Source organism: Schistocerca piceifrons, chromosome 6, assembly GCF_021461385.2.
Source record: "Schistocerca piceifrons isolate TAMUIC-IGC-003096 chromosome 6, iqSchPice1.1, whole genome shotgun sequence".
Lineage (NCBI taxonomy): Eukaryota > Metazoa > Arthropoda > Insecta > Orthoptera > Acrididae > Schistocerca > Schistocerca piceifrons.
In genome coordinates this window covers 565320141-565333477 of record NC_060143.1, presented here as the reverse complement: position 1 = coordinate 565333477, position 13337 = coordinate 565320141, and positions in this window count along the sequence as shown.

The window sequence follows — 13337 nt, the reverse complement described above, 5'->3', positions numbered from 1 at the left end:
ATTCCACACTATTAGACTGTATTAGAACTAGTCTTAAATTCGTACCACCTTTTTCAACAGAATTACAACAGTATATACAAACAATAGTGTCCTGGTACCTTACTAGAGAATGTATCGCGAGTACGACTGAATGTCTGACTAAGAAGTACGCTAAAGACTTTCGGTATAATGAGCAGTGCAGTTAATAAGTATCCAGTTACTCCACTGTGCTCTAAGAGCATTCTGTCTGCTCAGAAAGAGGAAATATCTGTGAAGCGAGCATTCGTATATTCTGAACACAATTTTTGTGTGCAACGTAACACCGCCTCCATAGTCTAGTGACTTTGTAACGGCATCAGGATTACCAGTAAGCGTTCTGCAGACGTAGAATATCGTTACGACCCCAGTACAGACACGTCCCGTTCAAAAGTACTGTGAATTTTATACACTTATTTCATAGGCATTATATTAACTTGCATTCGGTATGCGTAGAGCCTGGAAAAGACAAATGCGAGAGCATTTCACTCGATAGTAACAAACTTCGCAGCTCGGATTTCGCTAATTTCATTTCTGTTCCAGGAAAAGAAGGGACAGCCACCGCGATGTTTTTACAGTTCTCCCACTGCACCTGGTCGTATTGGTGAGTCTCTATTCTAATAGCTTACGCCGTAGTGGCATTCGAAAGGGCTTCCTGGTACCCCAAAGTGAAACCAACGAAAAGAACGTCCAACTAGAGGTTAGTTGCGCTCTGAAATATTTTTATTGGTGAAATTATTCCATTTTTTATTTTCTCGTATCACACGTTTAATCTTCGTTTGTCCTTAGAGAAACTACTCTATTAATCGCACATACTCTTTTCGACGTCGTAGGTACAAGTATCACAGTTTCCTATTATGGTGACTTCAAAATAAGCTCGGTGACCTGTATAACGCGGAGGTGATGACTCACGGCCCTACAAAGGTTCCATTAGGGCGCTCCTCGACTGACCCTGATATCTGTCGATTCCGTACCATCCAGAACATCGGGCAGAGCCAGCCAGCCACACTTGCTGCCGACTCGTGGCTGCACACCAGTCCCGCCGAGCCCGCATTCTGCCCGCCGAACGCGACTGCGGGACAGTGGGGTGCCGTCTTGAAAACGTGAATCCCCCCACGTTTTTTCCATCTCCCTGGTGCTCTGCGTTGGTCCAGCTACCTACGGTAAACTGCTGCTGTCAGCGGAGCAAATTCTTTTGGTGAATCTCCGTAGTATTTTACAGCAACCTCATCCGGTCCAAATGCCTTTCTCTACTGAACACTCTTCATTCTTCTTGCATTCCACGATTGCAACTTTGGGTAATACTAAGAAGTCTTTGAATTTTTGGTCAGATCGGTTGGCGATATTCGTCGAATGCTTCTCGTATTGCACTCCTTAAGCTCATTTTGGCTTAGATCAGCATTTCTTTGTCACCCAGATCTATACTTCGTTAACCCATTATTTACCATTGCCCTTTTTTTGGAACGCAAAAATTTCGTTTCTACATAAGAAACGAAACTGTTGGCTTTGATTGTTGTATCTCAATGTTGAAATTACTGCTATAATACCTGCAAACTGAAAAGAAATAATTTTTGCCTAACTGGCTTCAGGAAAGGAATCAATTTGCCCATTTTTTGTCTACGCACTTAGCTGCACTGCATGCCTTCTGGTAGTTTCTGTACAGCAATGAATTCTGATTTAGTTGTGTCGGTGTGCTGTTATGACCGTGCGGATGTCCATGTAACATTCGGTGCATTTTAGACCTACTTAAGTAACAGCAATATCAATTTATTTTCTGTGTCCCAATAACGGGAAATGCAAAGTTACATTATTACTACTTTGTTGATGTGCCTTATTACTGTATCAACGTCTTATACTCAAAAATTACTATTTACGATGTCGATATCTGCTTTGTATACATTGTATGAGATTTTCTCCAGGGTTCGGTGGTAGATTGAAATTATCCCTTTCACATTTTGCGACTCCAACAGGATAATAAACTTGCCATGTGGACTTACAGTTGAAGGGGTTCTAGCAGAACTAAAGAGCTATGAAGTGAGTAAAGATGACCTGATAACGTAGAACTGGTGATTATTTCACTCAGTGCAGTTGAAACATCAGATGAAGGAGACGCTGAAGAAATGCACTGAACGATGAATGTGTTGTACAAGATGTAGCAGGTGCTTCAGAATTGGTAATCAACAGGGATGTGGATTCTGTGACTGCATGTTTGACAAAGAAAACGAAATTGTCGTAGTGAAATGGAGGATCAATAAACTAGTATGCGTAGCCACAAATTACAGCTCTGTTATCTCTTGAGCTCTGCTAAAAGATACTCATGGACAAAGAAAAACGAAATATCCATTGCAATACCACATCCTACTGAAGAATACAACGTCCTTATAAGTGCTGTTGATCAACTGGACAAGCAGATATCACCTTGTAGGGCGAAGATAAGATCAAAGAAGTGGTGGCCATTCTTCACCCATTTGATTGACATATGCGTGGCAAACACATGGTGCATGTACCAGATTGCTAACCCAAACCATCATAATGATGATGTACCTTTCAAATAAATCAGTATCAACACCAAAACGCAGAGGACCACAAGGAAGCAAACTTATGGTGGGACGCGGGGGCACACATGTACAGCTAGATGCGCTTTATTGTGCGAAGCAAAACACAGAAGAGAAGTGAATGCTTCAAGGAGAAAACAACAAAAATGTATAATAGATGCAATGCTGGTGTGTAAGCCAAGTATTTTGTGTTATTTCATATTGAAAAGACACACAGCAATGTTACAAACAGTTTTATAATTTTGTTCACGATGTTCCTTATAAGTTTCTCAATTGACAATTATAATATGAATTTTGATAGCTAATTCTGCCAACGTCCAAAAAACTTCATGTCAACATATGCAGAGAACACTTCATAGGTCTCGAAAAATGTAATATGTGTACCAGTGTTGGTTTTCATGGACCTTGCCGTTGGTGTAGAGGCCTGTGTGTCTTAGCGATACAGGTAGCCGTACCGCACGGCAACCACAACGTAGAAGTATCTGTTGAGGGGGCAGGCAAAAGTGTGGTTCCTGAAGAGGGGCAGGAGCACTTTCAGTAATCGCAGAGGCAACAGTCTGGATGACTGACTGATCTGGCCATGTAACATTAACCAAAACGGCCTTGCTGTGCTGGTACTGCGAATGGCTGAAAGGAAGGGGAATCTACAAACGTATATGCATCTCTACTGTATAGTTCATGGATGATAGCGTCCTCTCGGGTAAAATATTCCAGTGGTGATATAGTCACCCATTCGGATCTCCTAGCAGGGACTACTCAAGAGGATGTCGTCATCAGGGGAAAGAAAACTGGCATTCTACGTATCAGAGTGTGGAATGTTAGATCCATTAATGTAACAGGCAGGTTAGAACATTTAAATAGGGAAATGGATAGACTGAAAATAGATTTAGTGGGAATTAGTGAAGTCCAGTGGCAGGAGGAATAGGACTTCTCGTCAGGTGAATACAGGGTTATAAATACAAAATCAAATACGGATTATGCAGGTGCAGGTTTAATAATAAATAAGAAAATAGGAATGCGGGTAAGCTAGTACGGACAGCATAGTGAACGCTTTATCGTAGGCATGATAGACAAGAAGCCCATACCTACCATACCATTACAAGTTTACATGCCAACTAGCTCCGCAGATGATGAGGAGATTGCAGATATATACGATAAGATAAATGATGATATTCAGATAGTTAAGGGAGACGAAAATTTAATTGAAATGGAGAACTGGAATTCAATAGTGGGAAAAGGAAGACAAAGCAAACCAGTATATGAATATGGACTGGGGGAAAGGAATGAAAGAGGAAGCCACCTGGTACAATTTTGCACAGAACATAATTTAGTCATCGCTAGCACTTGGTTTGAGAAACATAAAAGAAGGTTGCATACTTGAAAGAGACCTGTAGGCACCGGAGGGTTTCAGACTGAATATACACTGAAGAGCCAAAGAAACTGGGACGCCTGCCTAACATCGTGTAGGGCCCCTGGGAGCACACAGAAGTGCCGCAACATGGCGTGGCATGGACTCGACTAATGTCTGAAGTAGTGCTGGAGGGAATTGACACCATGAATCCTCCAGGGCTTTCCATAAATCCGTAAGAGTACGAGGGGGTACCGATCTCTTCTGAACAGCACGTTGCAAGGCATCCCAGATATGCTCAATAATGTTCATGTCTGGGGAGTCTGATGGCCAGCGGAAGTGTTTAAACTCAGAAGAGTGTTCCTGGAGCCTCTCTGTAGCAATTCTGGAAATGTAGGGTATCGCATGGTTCTGCTGAAATTGCCAAAGTCCGTCGGAATGCCCATTGGACATTAATGGATGCCGGTGATTAGACAAGATGCTTACGTAAGCGTCACCTGTCATGAGTCGTATCTAGACATATCAGGGGTCCCATATCTCTCCAACTGCACACGACCCACAACATTACAGAGCCTCCAACCGTGCTTCAACAGCCCCTACTGACATGCAGGGTCCGTGAGTTGTCTCCATACCCGTACACGTCCATCCGCTCAATACAATTTGAAACGAGTCTCGTCCGACAGGGCAACATGTTTCCAGTCATCAACAGTCCAACGTCGGTGTTGACGAGCCCAGGCGAGGCGTAAAGCTTTGTATCGTGCAGTCATCGAGGGTACACGCGTTGGCCTTCGGCTCCAAAAGTCCATATCGATGATGTTTCGTAAAATGGTTCGCACGCTGACAGTTGTTGATGGCTCAGCACTGTAATCTGCAGCAGTTTGTGGAAGGGTTGCACTTCTGTCACGTTGAACGACTCTCTTCAGTCGTCGTTGGTCCCGTTTCCGCAGGATCTTTTTCCGGCCGCAGCGATGTTGGAGATCTGATGTTTTGCCGCATTCCTGATATTTACGATACAATCATGAAATGGTGGTATGGGAAATCCCCACTTCCTCGCTACCTTGAAGATGTGTCCCATCGTTCGTGCACCTACTATAACACCAAATTCTAACTCACTTAAATCTTGATAACCTGCCATTGTAGCAGCAGTAACCGATCTAACAACTGCGCTAGACACTTGTCTTACGTAGGCGTTGTCCAACGCTGCGCCGTATTCTGTCTGTTTACGTATCGCTGTACTTGAATACGCACGTCTACACCAGTTTATTTGGTGCTTCAGTGTATAATGGTAAGGCAGAGATTTAGGAACGAGGTTTTAAACAGCAAGACATCTCCAGGGGCAGATGTGGACTCCGCCCACAATTTATTGGTTATGAACTGCAGATTAAAACTGAAGAAACTGCAAAAAGGCAGGAATTTAAGAAGATGGGATCTGGATAAACTGAAAGATCCAGAGGTTGTAGAGGGTTTCAGAGGGAGCATTATGGAACGACTCACAAGAACAGCGGAAAGGAATACAATAGAAGAAGAATGTGTAGCTTTGAGACAAAAAATAGTGAAGGCAGCAGAGGATCAAGTAAGAAAAAGGCAAGGCGTAGTAAGAATCTTTCAATAACGCAAGAGATACTGGATTTGACTGATGAAAGGAGAAAATTTAAAACTGCCGGAATTGAAGCAGGCGAAAGGGAATACAAACGTTTACAAATGACATTGACAGGAAGTGCAACATTGCTAAGCAGTAATCGCTAGAGGAAAAATGTAAGGATTTAAAAGCATTTCACTAGGGGACAGATTGATATACCCTACAGGACAATTAAAGAGACCTTTGGGAAAAAGAGCAGCAGCTGTATGAATATCAAGAATCATAAGCAAAGAAGGGAAAGCTGAAAGGTACAAGGAGTATATAGAGGGTCTACACAAGGCAGATAAACTTGAAAGCAAGATTATAGAAATGGAACTGGACTTAGATGAAGATGAAATATGCCGTATTATACCGCGAGAAGAATTTGACAAAGCTCTGAAAGATCTAAATCGAAAGGCCCCGGGAGTAGACGGTAGTCCATCAGAACTAGTGATAGCCTTTGGAGAGCCAGCCATGACAAAAATTCTTCCATCTGGAGTGCAAGATGTATGACACAGGTGAAATACTCTCAGATTTCAAGAAGAATGCAGTAATTCCAATTCCAAAGAAAGCAAATCACCGAACATTCAGTTTAATAAGTCACGGCTGCAAAATACTAACACGAATTCTTTACAGAAGAATGGAAAAATTGGTAGAAGCAGACCTCGGAGAAGATCAGTTTGAATTCTGAAGAAATGTAGGAAAACGCGAGGCAATTCTAACCCTACGACTGCTCGTAGAAGAAACGTTAAGGAAAGACAAACCTACATTTATAACATTTGTGGACTTAGACAATGTTGACTGGAATACTGTCTTTGAAATTATGAAGATAGCTGGGGTAAAATACAGGGAGCGAAACGCTTTTTAACAACTTGTAGAGAAAACAGACGGCAGTGATGAGAATCACGGGGCATGAAAGGGAAGCAGTGGCTAAGGAGGGAGCGAAATAGGTTTGTAGCCTATCGCCGATGTTATTCAGTATGTACACTGAACAAGAAGGAAGGGAAACCAAAGAAAACTTTCGAGTAGGAATTAAAATTCAGGGAGAAGATTATACAAACTTTGAGGTTTTCCGATAACATTGTAATTCCGTCACAGACAGCAAATGACTTGGAAGAGCAGCTGAACAGAATGGACAGTGTCTTGAGAGGAAGATATAAGATGAAGATCGACAAAAGCAAAACAAGTATAATTGAATATAGTCGAATTAAATCAGGTGATGCTAAGGGAATTAGATTAGAAAATGAGACACTTAAAATAGAAAATGCATTTTGCTATCCGGGCTGCAAAATAAATGATGATCGCCGATGTGGAGTGGATATAAAACGTAGACTGGCAATGGCAAGGAAAGCATTTCTGCAGGAGAGAAATTTATTAGAGTCGAATATAGGTTTAAGTGCTAGAATGTCTTTTCCGAAGATACACCATGTGATCAAAAGTATCCGGACCCCCCAAAACATGCGTTATTCATATTAGATGCATTGTGCTGCCACCGCCTGCCAGGTACTCCATATCATCGACCTCAGTAGTCATTAGACATCGTGAGAGAGCAGAATGGGGCGCTCCGAGGAACTCACGGACTTCGAACGTGGTCAGGTGATCGAGTGTCACTTGTGTCATAAGCCTGTATGCAACACTCCTGAACATCCTTGGGTCCACTGTTTCCGATGTGATAGTGAAGTGGCAACGTGAAGGCACACGTACAGCACAAAAGCGTACGGGCCGACCTCGTCTGTTGACTGACAGAGACCGACGACAGTTGAATCACGTTACACAATGTGGCGATCCGATGGCAGGGTGTGGGTATGGCTAATGAACGTCGCTTGCCAGCGTGTGTAGTGCCAACAGTAATATTCGGAGGCGGTGGTGTTATGCTATGGTCGTGTTTTTCATGGAGGGGGCTTGCACCCCTTGTTGTTTTGCGTGACAGTATGACAGCACAGGCTTAATTTGATGTTTTAAGCACCTTCTTGATTCCCACTGTTGAAGAGCAATTCGGGGATGACGATTGCGTCTTTCAACACGACCGAGCACCTGTTCATAATGCACGGCCTGTGGCGCAGTGGTTACAGGACAATAACATCCCGATAATGGACTGGCCTGCACAGGGTCCTGACCTGAATCCTATAGAACACCTTTGGGATGTTTTGGATCGCCGACTTCGTGCCAGGCCTTACCGACCGGCATCGATACCTCTCCTGAGTGCAGCACTCCGTGAAAATGGGCTGCCATTCCCCAAGAAAACTTCCAGCACCTGACTGCACGTATGCCTGCGAGTGCGAGAGTGAAGCTGTCATCAAAGCTAAGGGTGGGCCAACACCATATTGAATTCCAGTATTACCGATGGAGGGTGCCACGGACTTGTAAGTCATTTCCAGCCAGGTGTCCGGATACTTTCGATCACATAGTGTATTTATCTGGAATGTAGCCATACACGGAGGTGAAACACGGGTGATAAACAGTTTAGATAAAAAGAGAATAGAAGCTTTCAACATGTGGTGTTACAGAAGAATGCTTAAGTTTAGTTGGGTCGATGACGTAACTAACGAGGAGGTACTGGATAAAACTGGGGAGACAAGGAATTTGTGCCACAACTTGATCTAAAGAAGAGACCGGTTCTTAGGACACACTTTGAAGTATCAATCAATCATCAGTTTAGTTCTGGAGGGAAGTGTGGGTGGTAAAAATCGTAGAGGGAGACCAAATGATGAATATTGTAAGCAGATTCAGATAGATGTAGATTGCAGTAGTTATTCTGAGATGAAGAGGCTCCCACAATATGGAGTAGCATGAAGAGCTGTAAGAAACCAGCCTTCAGACTGAAGACCGTAACAACACAGTTCAGCCTTTAAGTGACGAAATTGCTCTGTTTCTGTAGTTTCATACAGTTTTGTATTAGAGAATTTTCAGGTTTTCGTTTTTTTTTTTTTTTCAAACTACACATTTCGCTTAAGAGTGAAGAAATCTACTACTGTGATGTCACCCCAGCTTATGTCAGTAACTAATGCTTAGAGAAGTAACGTTTTTATATACCGTCATCACATTTTGCACCACTGTGTGTCAAGAAGCCGTAGATAAAGTGGAAGTTTTTGATAGATTTTCTTCTTTGCACATGGATGTTATTAAAAAGTCCTCAAATTACAGTACAATAGCTTCCGTACTATAGAAGCAATAATGGGACTGGTCGTTCTCCATCAGCCACTCACAGCACAGATAACAGTCACGTATTACAAACTGTAAAAAATAACTAGCATAAAAATTAATGGTTAGTGCAATTACTGTGGGAGGCTTGTGCACAGCACAAATAACAGTCACATATTACAGATTGTAAAAAATAACTAGCATAAAAATTAATTGTTAGTGCAATTACTGTGGGAGGCTTGTGCAAGCATTTGTCAGTGATTTCACTTGACTTTTATTCGGTCCTGTTGTATTACATTATGCACGAAGGTTGTGCTACAATGCAGATAGATTAAAAGAAGAATGCAATATCTCATGGAGGAGAGAAGCAAAGCTACAGTACTGTGAGACACCTTCCACAGCGTGTCTACCGTGAATAGTTAATACGGGAATAATGTTTTCGTTTATTTAACCACTCTTTTCTCCGCGTATCACGTTTTCTCTTTTTTTTTTTTCTTAACATGAGCCAAATGGCTACCAAAGCCACCGCATCGTTGGCTGAGTTCGACATTTTCTGATCCGAACTGATGCTTGTACAAGCGTCCTTCAACCGTGTAGAGACGCGAGGATTTTGTGCTTCCTTGATCAAACATGCTTGCGCAAAGCATGCTTGTCAAGCTTGTCGTCACTGCGGGAGATAGAGCTCCTATATAACAGGCTGAATCGTCCGTCATGTTTTCCCCAGAACTCCTTTGTCCGGAACATGTCAACGTTATCCGAGAGCCAGTTTCGGACTAGATGGCTCGTATCAGCCGGTGCACCGTCCTGCTGAAAGACGTGTTGGCTGCCGGGGGCCACAGTTATCATCCACTGTTTCACGACATTCGACAAAACTTGCAGATAAACTTCTTTTGTGACGGTTTTTCCCTTTTCTAATAATTACGGCTCCATGATATCACCATCACTGGACACCGCCTAAGACGTGAACCCCAGACTTCTCCGAGGCATTATACTTGGTCATACTATCGTAAGCAGTTGATCTAAGGTACCCGAAGAATCGAACTATTTCAGGCCGGCCGCGGTGGTCTCGCGGTTAAAGCGCTCAGTCCGGACCCGCGCGACTGCTACGGTCCAGGTTCGAATCCTGCCTGGGGCATGGATGTGTGTGATGTCCTTAGGTTAGTTAGGTTTAAGTAGTTCTAAGTTCTAGGGGACTGATGACCACCGATGTTAAGTCCCATAGTGCTCAGAGCCATTTGAACCATTTGAACTATTTCAGTGGGCGAGCGCCCAGAGCGAAGACTTTCGATAATCGCGGCTCTTCGGTTGCACTCCGCACTTGTCCGTAACATCTCGGCCATTTTGAGGTTCTGACTACTTGATGCCTGTGGCTGTAAGGAACGCCAATCGTGACCTCTGGCAGAAGTACGAATGTCGGGAAATGCAGACTGAAGTTTGTCCGGATTTAAGAGCCGCACCCTGTACTTGCAATACCTATTCTCGATACCAAATAACTCGCCGACGTGTAAACAAATGTTTCACGTGACATCAGCAGCTGCAGAAATTAAACTTGGATCTTTACCTCCCGTAACTGATACTTGCAAAGATAACGCTTTTTTATAACCTTACCGTATTTTGTGGCAATTTGTTTACAGAAATCGTACGCAGAAGTGTGACTTTTTGACGGATATTTCGTTGCGCATAAGTTTTTATACGAAATCCCCAAAATACGGCACGAAACGTTCAGAGTGGTGCAACTAAACATGTTGACTACCCGGTCTGTTGTCTATTAACCAATCAGAACAGCTTACTGGCAAAGATTAAAACTTTGTGCTACTATAAAATAAGACCATCAGTAACAGGTGGTACAAAAAATCAACCGATCTGCACATCTCAGCATGGTAGGAAACTGCCGTTCTGGTCGTACCACAAGCGAGCCGACGCAGAATTTAAAAGTTTTGAGAGCAGCTGGGAGTAAATTGGTGGACACGTGGTACATACACGCTGCTTCAAAGTTCCAGTGTTCTGTACCGGCAGTTCACAGCAACTAACTGCGTTACACGGTCGCAATGCATCAGATTCTCTGTGAACTTTAAAGCAAACAACCCTGAAAAATACAAGAGGTCGTCCACTTTGACTCAGATGTACTTGTAATGCAGAAACTTGCCACATTGTAAAGCCAAAATATTAGCTAAGATGAACCACTCTACACTGATCAGCCAGAACATTATGAGCACCTCCCCAATGGCTTCCGAGATAGAGTGCGTTTAATGTTACTTTTATACGTTTTTCTTGAATAAGTAGAAATCATGCTCTCTAGCCGAAACCTGTAGCAGCAAAAAACTACATTAAATTTTCTACAAGAAAGTTCCTATTCGTTTTTCTCTTAGTCTAACACACTGAAGCGCCAAAGAAACTGGTATAGGCATCCGTATTCAAATACAGAGATATGTAAATAGGCAAAATACGGCGCTGCGGTCAGCAACGCCTGTATAAGGCAAGTGTCTGGCGTAGTTGTTAGATCCGTTACTGCTGCTACAATGGCAGGTTATCAAGATTTAAGTGACTTTTGAACGTGGTGCTACAGTCGGTGCACTAGCGATCGGACACAGCATCTCCGAGGTAACGATGAAATGAGGTTTTCCCGTACGACCATTTCACGAGTGTACCGTGAATATCAGGAACCCGGTAAAACATCAAATCTCCGACATCGCTGCGGCCGGAAAAAGATCCTACAAGAACGGGACCAGAGACGACTGAACAGAGTCGTTCAACGTGACACAAGTGCAACCTTTCCGCAAATTGCTGCAGATTTCAGCGCTGAGCCATCAACAACTGTCAGCGTGCGAACCATTCTACAAAACATCATCAATATGGACTTTTGAAGCCGAAGGACCACGCGTGTAACCTTGATGACTGCACGACACAAAGCTTTCCGCCTCGCCTGGGCTCGTCAACACTGACATTGGACTGTTGACGACTGGAAACATGTTGCCTCGTCGGAAGAGACACGTTTCAAATTGTATCGAGTGGATGGATGTTTACGGTTATGGAGACAACCTCATGAATCCATGAATCCTGCATGCCAGCAGGAGACTGTTCAAGCTAATGGAGACTAGACTCTGTAATCGTGTGGGGAGTGAGCAGTTGAAGTGATATGGGACTCCTGATACGTCTAGATACGACTCTGACAAGTGACACGTACGTAAGTACCCTGTCTGACTACCTGCATTCATTCATGTTCATTGTGCATTCCGATGGACTTGGGTAATTCCAGCACGACAATGCGACAGCGCACACATCCAGAATTGCTACAGAGTGGCTCCAGGAACACACTTCTGAGTTTAAATACTTTCGCTGGCCGCCAAACTCCAAGACATGAACATTATTGAGCGTATCTAGGATGCCTTGCAACGTGCTGTTCAGAAGAGATCTCCACCCCCTTGTACTCTTACGGATTTATGGACAGTCCTTCAGGATTCATGGTGTAAGTTCCCCCCAACACTACTTCGGACATTAGTCGAGTCCATTCCATGCCGTGTTGCGGCAGTTCTGCGTGCCCGTGGGCGTCCTACACATTATTAGGCAGGTGTATCAGTTTCTTTGGCTCTCCAGTGTAGTTTTCCCGAAGAGCGTGAGGGAATTTTGACATTCTCGCGCGACGCGCATGCGCTGTAGCTTAGGTAGTTCTCGTACGCCAGTTTCAGATAGTTTCCCGACTTCACAGACCGTAAATGTCCCATATTAAATCGTTCGTCTCGAATTCCTCTACACTGCTGGTGCACGTTGTAAACAATGACGATGTACTGAATAATACAGGAAATAGGTAACAGCGTACCCTAAACGTGTTCTATCCTGGAAACCGTTCAGAGTAGAGCGTATGTCGATAAGAATTTTTTTTTTTTTTTTTTTTTTTCAGAATCACTGATACTATCACCGCTCGAAGCATGTGCCTTTCCCCCCGACTCACCCTGTATAAAACCGCCTGCCATTAAGATGAACCTGCGGCGCGGAAATAACGTATTTACTACGGGTATGTCTCTAAATTTATCGCGCACCTACCAGTTTTTTTCGGAAAAAGTTGTTTGAACGTAAAATGTGACTTTCATTTCGTCATAAGCATATCTGGTGTGACGCTTGAGTATCTTGCATATTGATGAGTCTATACTACTTCATCGTAAATTACAATGAATTTTGAACTCTGCAGTGTAATTTATGCCACTGTAAACCTTCCAGACACTTTACATTTGTGAAGCACACGTTATATCATTGCACGTCATGATGCGTTTCTGACTCTTGCACAGACAGCTAGGATGGTAAAAATCGAGGGTTCACGTTGCAGCCTCTGATCCGCCAGAAGTTCCTTTGATGGACGCAGCAGTGAGCACTTTGCCTGGAAGCTGTGAGCAAATACAGTATGTTGTCATTGCGAAACTGCGCTTTATCAGCGGCAGAAGTGGAGAGAACTGCGTCTACCACAGCTAGCCCAGGTTCGCCGGACGCTGGGACTTCCCCGAACGGCTGACGCACTGTTGGCACTGTGGCGTCAACTGTCGTGTGGGAGCGGGAGCGAGGAAGGGGAATGGCAGCAGCTAGGCTGAAGCGGCGGCGGAGCATAGAATGGCCTCGGGGGGCCGAGCACTTTCCGGCACGCACCAGAGGCATATTTATTCCTAGGCAG